Below are 8,328 nucleotides of genomic sequence, written 5' to 3'. Positions count from 1 at the left end.
ACAAACTTTTTTTTTTTTTTTTTTTTTTTGAGTCTTTCCTGCATACTTTAGAAACATGACCTCCATGAAATATTTAGAAAGGAGCAAAAGAAACTGTGCTTTCAAATGGAGCAGGTCCTTTTGAAATGGAAGCTAACCTGGGATATGTTGCTCAGAAAATTACAGACAGTGGTACAATGCCCTACACCCAGAAAACTGGAAGTATTTGTTTAAATATTTTAAACATTTAATTGAACATTCAAATATTTTAAAAGCTTCTATAGAATTGCACCACTAAGAAGATGAAAAAAACATTTTTATTTTTTTTTTTTTTTTTTTTTTCCTGATGGGAAAATAATAAAAAGGAAAGGTCAGGTATCAGAATGCAGTATAAAAACATTGGAAACAAATTTTAGGACCTTTAAATGGACAGCACATTTTTTCCCATCTCCCTTAAAGAGCGTGCCATAAAAAACACATTCTAAATTCCCCCCAGAATTAATTTCCACATGTCTGTGATATATGAGACAAGTCAAGATAGCATCATAATTGTGAGGCAGACAAACATTCTGTTCTCATAATGGAAAATTCCAATAGGCTGAGACTTTTTAATTAGATCACTGAATCTCTGCTGCTGTACCAAATTGCTTCTACCAGTGCACAACTGATTTAGTGACTACCCAGGCCCATCCTGCATTTGTTAAATCAAACATAAAGGAATTTTCAGGATTATTACTGAAATTTGATCTATTTAAGGAAAGTAATGGCATTTTATTTCTCCTCTTTTATAGAATATAGTTTTATTTTAGGTATTTTTAGGTAATTTAGGTTTATTTTTAGGTAATGAAATTGAAGTATGATTTTGGACACATTTATGTTACAGTGCTGCTGGCTGCTGTTTTTGCACACAGTGGGGGCAAGAGGTGCAGCTGCTCTATCCACGGAAGTGCTGCAGTGGTGATAACAAATGGGGAATTTTCTCCCACCCACAGAACAGAGTGTGTACATCAATGGCTGTCACACGCTCAAGAAAAGGTTATGCTCAGATGTTTCCTGTATAGTCCCTACCAAAACCAAATCTATCTAAGAAAGATAAAAATATTCTATTCTTATTTACTTGACTGATTGTTCCCTTGGCAGTTAAACAGGCAGAAACCACAAAACACTGGCTTATCACCCCAGCATTTGCTCAATTAGCATTGCAGACTATGAGCCAGAGTGACCTTTTCATCCCATTTCCTCATGTGAAACCTGAAGCACATTCTCAGAAGAGAAAAACAAATCCTTCAGCATCCTCGAGATGTAGGTTTTAAATTGCTGCAATGATTTCCTTCTAATGGGACTATTTCTGAGAAGATGGGGAAAAAGAGGAGTCAGCAAGATCCCACTTTACTTCCTCTAGATTTTTCTTCCAAGAAAGCTCAGGATGAGGAGGAGAGTAACTTATTATGGACTGAAGTAGGTTTTCATGAGGATGGTTATTTGGGGTGTTCTCATAACAGTCTTGGCTATATGTACTTTCAGATTTTATATGAAGCACTGTATTCCAGAAACTGAAGAAATCTGACTTAACATAAAGAAGCAAAGTAAAAATGTCTTTAACTCATACTTAAGGAAGAACAAGCTTTGTACACACATTTACTTTTCTACATTGCCATCTGTGATCAGAATGATGTATTACTGTCTACAGCCTAGTAAGGAAGACTTACTTTTGCTCTGTGGCCTGTTTTACACTTTGCACACCACTTTCAATGGTATTGTCCCAGTTTTGTTTTTCCTCAACTAGAAATAATGCAGCCCATTTTTAGCTTAGAAGATCTGGAAGTAAAAGATAAGTCATGACTCTGGTATTGTGCAGTTCCTGCCTTCATTATTCTGAACCTCCAGCCAGTGCAAGACACACACAAGGTCTCTTGTATGTTATCTTTCTGCATGTTCATGGAAGTAGGTAAGAAGAGAGGAATGCTATCTGTGCACCAGCTGAGCATCATCTTTCTTCAGACACTGGAGAAACTGTGCGTTAATTCTCCCTGTGGACAGTATTGAACAAAAAATTCCGTTATTATTGGTGAGTTTGATAATAAGAGCTGGTCAGAGATCAAAGCTGTACTCTGCTGGGTTCTGAACACATTTAATCTATGCCTTGCATATTTTATAAATCACAGATCAACAGAAGAGAGGGTGAGAACAAGAGGCAGCAGAAGTCAGTGAGGTGGGCAGTACCATGGGATGCGGCCTGCTATCAGTGCTCCTTCAGGCATCATCACTAAAGAAAATGTTTAAAGGGGGTCAAAACAATTTTATTCTGTTTTATAAATGGAAAAAGTTTTGGATGTTTAGCAATCAGGTGCACACTTACACCTGTCCTTTGCAGTCTCTGGATGTTTTGTATTTTGAGAGGCTGTTTCCAAAAGAGCACATCAACTGGAGACATCACTTCAGGCATTGCCTGAAGAAGCTGGTCAAGTGACCACCACCAGAGAGCTCTGTACACCAACATGCCAAATGAAAGGGCAGATGCAGGGTATGTAGATGGTTAGAAGGAAACTGGTTGTCTAAAACACTCTGAAAGTGACTGTGTTCCAAGAAAGAGAAGAAACTGCAAGCAGGGATCAGAAGAACAATTGGTTTCCTCAGTTTGATTGAAATTTACTGAATTACCTACAAGTGAATTAAAAACTCATGCAAGGCAGTATATAAAAGCAGTTTGGAATGATTTTGTTTCTCTGGATTTGTACCTCTCTGTTGTAGTGCATCTAAAATCTTGGTACCTCCCAAGGGTAAAACTCACCTTTGGTTTGTGTAATGTTAGTTCCTACCTGAAAACCTTCTTTCCCTCCCCCCCCTTCCCATTGGCTGTGACCTCCCTGCATCCCCTAATCACCCCTGCCCCCTGGTATAAGAGATAAGACCCAGAGCATTTCGCTCTCTCTCTTGCCCCGGATGGACGACAGACAATAAACCTGGGATTATTCCAGCAAGTTTGAGCCTCCTGTGTCTGGATACTTTGAGTCCATGTTGTATCCACTCCAGGACCCCCTCCGCCGCCTGTGCCCAGAGAGGAGCAGGCTCCATGGGGGGTGGGACAGAGGGGTCCCATCGGGGAGTAGGATTGCAACACCTCTCCTCTGCTAATTATAGAATAATTAGTTTCTGTACCTCTCCTGAAGTCTGTGCATCTGTCTGAACTGGGGGCATCATGCTCATGCAGATGTGATCTTTGGAGTTAGCACAGCGACAAGAGGATTTAGAAGCATCAACACTGATCAGGGTTGAAGTTCTTCATCCCTGTTTCCTGCAGACAGAGCATTCATATTAAGAAAGGGAGAAAGGCTGGAACTTGCCACTTGACTGGGTCCCCCTGCCAGAGCACAGCAGTAATGGAGGCATGTGGTACCACCACCATGTCCAGGCACTCAATGGTCTCCAAAACACCCTCTCTGGTGTTATGACAGCTGATGTTCATCATCAAATTTATGCCAAAGTTGGCTGCAGCAGGTAAGATAAGATTGCCTCAAACACCCTAGTGCTTTTGAAAAAAAATAAACCTAGAAGAGAAACTGAACTTAGGGAGTTATACGTTACCTTTGTGGGTCTTGCTGCTTTTCACATGCAAGCCAGAGTAATACCCCTTTTCCTATCAACAAGTAGGTCTGAACTAACAGAATTAACTATGGAGGGGGAAGACCTCATTGCAGTCTTCAACTTTCTCATGAGGGGAAGAGGAGGAACAGGGTCTGAGAGAATGGCCTGAAGTCCTGCTTGGAGAGGTTTTGTTTGGATATCAGGAAAAGGTTCTTCATCCTGGGGCACAGAAACAGGCTCCCCAGGGAAGTGGTCACAGCACCAACCTGACAGAGGTCAAGGAGTGGACAACACTCTCAGGCACTGGCCAGGAGATGGACTTTGATGATCATTGTGTGTCCCTTCCAATTCAGCTATTCTGTAATTTCAGTACTCTAAACAAAAGGGCAGCCTGTTGTCAAAATGTGCTGCACTGTGTCTTTGACAGCAGCCTGTGTTTGTGTCAGTGCAAAGAGGCTGCAGAATCACAGCCTCAGCTTTACTCACCTTCCCCATTTCATTGTTGGTGAAGAAAAAAAGAGAAACTTCAGCCCTTGGCTTGAGGGCATGCCCTCCTACATCACCTTTGTCTCCATAGTCCCATGAGTCAGATTGATGGGAAATATTGAATATTTTTATAAATATTATCATAACATCATAATTTGGATCCTCAATATCAAGAGCCTGTAACAATAGGAACAACAAGGTTGTCATGTACTATCTTGCCCCTTTCCTAGGTAAGCCTGGTAGCCACTGGGGTTCCACAACTATGCTTTCCACCAACAAAAATAAAAATATCAGCAGAATCTGAACAATTTCCTTTCTGCCTAGGACAAATACAAAATATTCTTTTTTTTTTTTTTTTAATTCATGCTCAATGTTGACTTCTGTTCTCATCTTGTTAGGCAAACAAACCACTAAACCGAACAAAAGCCAAAGACATCTTACCTCCCTTCCCTAGGACAACTTAAGTGCTAACTCCTCTTGGCCACTGCCTCCTCCAGAAGACATAACTGGCTCCAGGTGCATACAATTCCTCTGGCTAATCGTCTCCCTCTGGCATGGCATGTGCTATTACCTCCCCTGTCCTTTCAAACCAGAGGGGTTGTTTTTTTCATTGTAGGTTACATATCACAAGCATGAATCTAACACATGTAAAGTTTATGGTAAATAGAGAATGGAAAAATATACTGGAAAATCCTCAGTAATGTCTGCTGTACAGGAAGCATTACTTCTGTGCAGTATATTGAAATAGGCATTCACAGAATAGGTAGGGTTGGAAGAGTCTCCTGGAGATCATCCAGTCCAGCTTGCTGGGGACAGATGGAAAGAGTCTCTCCTCTTGGCACCAGTTTTGTGATACTTAATGTGCATTGATGAGATCCTCTCTCAGTCTTCTCCAGACTAACCAGGCCCAGCTCCTGCAGTATCTCCTCATAAGAGAGATGCTCCAGATTCCTCATCATCTGTGTGCTCCTTCACTGGACCTTCTTCAGTAGCTCTTTGTCATTTTTGTCCTAAGGAGCTCAGAACTGAACAGAGTCCTGCAGGTGGGGCCTCAATAGGTCTGAGTAGAGGGGAAGACCACACTCTTCCTGATGCTTCACAGAGTACCATTGTCCCTCCTGGCCACAAGGACACGCTGCCAGCTCATGGTAACTTGTCACCCACCAAGACTCTCAGGTGCTTCTCCACAGAACTGCCCTCCAGAAGGTCACCCATCAAACTGTGCTGGGACTTGGGGTTATTCCTCCCCACATGCAGGACCCTGCATTTGCCTTTGTTAAACCTCATTAAGTTTCTCTCCATGCAACTCTCTGGCTTATTAAAGTCCTATGGAATGGCAGCAGAGCTTTCAGGTGTATCAGCGACTCCCCCCAGTTTTGCATCATCAGGATATTAAAACAATCCTTAATATTCCTGTAGTAAGATTGGTATTATCAAGGCTTTAACTTTACTGAGGTCAGGTTTGCTGGCATGAAAGGAAGTATTTCTGTGAACATGAGTGGGGATTCGATGAAGGTTAATTAAAGAACGCCCTAGAGTTGTATGAGATTTGCTTTCAGTAGTGACATAAAAAAGAAGTAACACAGTTTGGATAGACTTAAAGTTTTAGGTTTATGACCAAAAATCTTCTCACAGGATTTCAGAACTATAGAAAAGCACTGTGCAAGCTGGAAGGATTTTTATGTTGACATAATGGTTATATCAGGAATAACGAGGAAAACAGAAGTTGCAAAAGCTTTCAGATTCTAGCAGACAAACCAATTTAAACAATAAGAGGAACCAAAACAGAGGGAACTGAAATAATTTGATTTCCTTAATTGCAGCTGTTTCTAAATAATGACAGGCATGAAAATTTTCAGTAATTTTGTAAGAGGAGTAACCTGTGAATGCCAAAAGCAGTCTTCTCTTTAATGCACACAGCTGGAAAGAGAACAGGCAACCTGTTCAACACAAATCATGTTCATTCTACCTGCAGACTTCCTTAAAAATCCAGCCCCTTTTCCTTTGGTAAAGTTCTGGTTTAAGTTTTCACTGTCTCGCCTCTACTTCTGGAGCTTCCTCTTTCTGATTTCAACTCATCTACTTTCTCTCCCTAGAAAACTGTTTAACACATTGCAGAAAAATGTATCTTGCTGACTTATGACCTCTATATTATTTTCATAGTCTGCAACCTTCATCTGCCTCTACCGGATCAAATCTTTTCCATGCTATTACTCCCTTCTATCAAAGCACACACTGCTCAGTGCTTGCTTGCAGCTGACCAAGAAGATACGAGGTGACTCCAGCTGCTGGTGCTCTCCAATACTGCACTACTGCTTCTTCCTTTTTTATCGCATTTCTTTTGGAAATGAGAAACTTCCTGTAAAGAGAATCTAGAGTCACTTCAAATTTCTGCTTAAGACTTACTGATGCCTTCTGGTTAACCTAGCAGCTGACAGTGACTCATTGCCCCTGTGTTACTCCCCTTACACTTACTCCAGACTCTCAAGCTCAGTTGGATGCTACCTTTGCTCATTTTCTTATCACCTACTGAGGTTACAAGATCTGTGAGGTGAATGCAGGGCTTTGTTTCCTGCAGTGTCACTGTTGCCTTTCAGAGCCCTTCAGAGGTGTGCGCACAACATCTCAGCTTATGTAAAGCCTGGGACATACATGGCTGGAATCCAGCTTCCTCATGTGTCCCAGAGACTGCTGAACCTATTCTTAGTTTTGAAAACATCCCTGGTTTTCCCCTCCAGTTGAGATAAAGTGGTATGCTTCCTGGCCAGCTGCCTGGGGGATATGGGAACAGATCCCTTTGATGCCTTCTGCATGAAGGCAGTCACTCTTTAATATACTTTGGCTCATTCTATGAGAAAAAAACAGAGTACTTAAAAGACCAGGGACAAAAAGTGACAGTGCTGCATTACAATCCACTTGATTAGGTTGATATGTCTAAGGTTCGGCTCCTTTCTGTCTTCTGTCATCAGCTACAGCACTGCAGGGTTCATCACAGTGAGAATCTCTTCATTGCACCTTTTTAATCATGAAGAATCATCACAGGGCAACCACCTGGAAAATAAATGGTTGCATAGCTGTACACAGGATACAGGTGTGTGCATCTGGTTTTCTTCTCAAAGCCAAACTATAGTCCTCAAAAACAAGGAAGACAGTTGTGCTGCAGAGTGTGACAGCAGAAACAAAGAAATTACTTTTGTTGGATACAGAGGACTAGATTTCTGGGTAGCTTCACCTTTTTCTTTTGTGGTGTTTTAAATCTTTTGGAGTGCATATTAAAGACTGCCAGTAGATATCTATCTATCTATATCTATATCTATATCTATATATCTATATCTATATCTATATCTATATGTATCTCTATACATATATCTATACCTATACCTATATCTATCTCTATCTCTATATATCTATCTCTATATCTTTATCTATATATCTATATCTATATCTATATCTATATCTATATCTATATCTATATCTATATCTATATCTATATCTATATCTATATCTAGATAGATATAAATACCAAATTTGCCACCAGGTGAAAGTTCTTATGTGACCAAGGCAAATATCCTAATAAAAGTAAAGGTTTTTAATTTAAGTACTTTCACTGTTATTTGTGGAAGACTCAGTGCAGCTGCACAGCAAACCACTACTCACATCAACAGTTTTCAAAGAAGCAATCCCTTGGAAATAACAAATATGTACAACGTATAAAGACAAATATACAACAAATACAAATATATACAACAAACAAAGAATGATTGGATGAGTCTGTGCATGTTGCGTTGTTGTCATAACAATTTTAATTAGTCTGGGACCAAGAGTAGACAACACAACACTGTGAAATCATAGAGAAAAAAGTAGGTCTATAAATGTCTGTTGGAAGTAGATTTTTCTATTTGCTTAAATTCTCTGTGTGTGTGTGCACACATGGACATGTAAAGCCATAACCTGTAAAGAAGGAAGGAGTTAAGCAGAGAACAAAAAACAGCAGAAAAAGGCAGGAGGAGGGATGCAGCAAAGCATTGCTTCAGAAATGAAATAGAGGTTCAAAAGCAAGAGAAGAAAGGCCAGCAAGAAAGGATTTGGGCATCAAAGCAGCAAAGGCCACTTCTCAACAAGCAGTGACAAATTGCTCAATCTCCTTCTTTTCAGACTGAAAGGAACTGATGGCAGGGGGCATTGGGGAGCAGGAGATAACACCCTGTAGAGAATTGACAGAGGCCACAAGATCTTAGTCCAGAACACTTGCACTTGCAGGTCACTGCACAGTGACAC

The 8,328-nt window shown here is 40.5% G+C and overlaps 1 long non-coding RNA gene across 1 annotated transcript; it reads right to left on the bottom strand.

The window, feature by feature from the left end:
* Positions 1–204: 204 nt before the first annotated feature.
* Positions 205–4,496, bottom strand: LOC111928960 (uncharacterized). The gene is made up of 3 exons (XR_002864402.2): positions 4,051–4,496; positions 3,139–3,274; positions 205–2,009 (listed from the first exon to the last, which is right to left on the bottom strand). It is a non-coding gene; the product is annotated as an uncharacterized LOC111928960 (long non-coding RNA).
* Between the last annotated feature and the right edge of the window lie 3,832 nt (positions 4,497–8,328).

Source organism: Cyanistes caeruleus, chromosome 5 (genome assembly GCF_971803275.1).
Source record: "Cyanistes caeruleus chromosome 5, bCyaCae1.hap1.1, whole genome shotgun sequence".
NCBI lineage: Eukaryota > Metazoa > Chordata > Aves > Passeriformes > Paridae > Cyanistes > Cyanistes caeruleus.
This window is presented reverse-complemented; position numbering and strand designations above follow the sequence as displayed.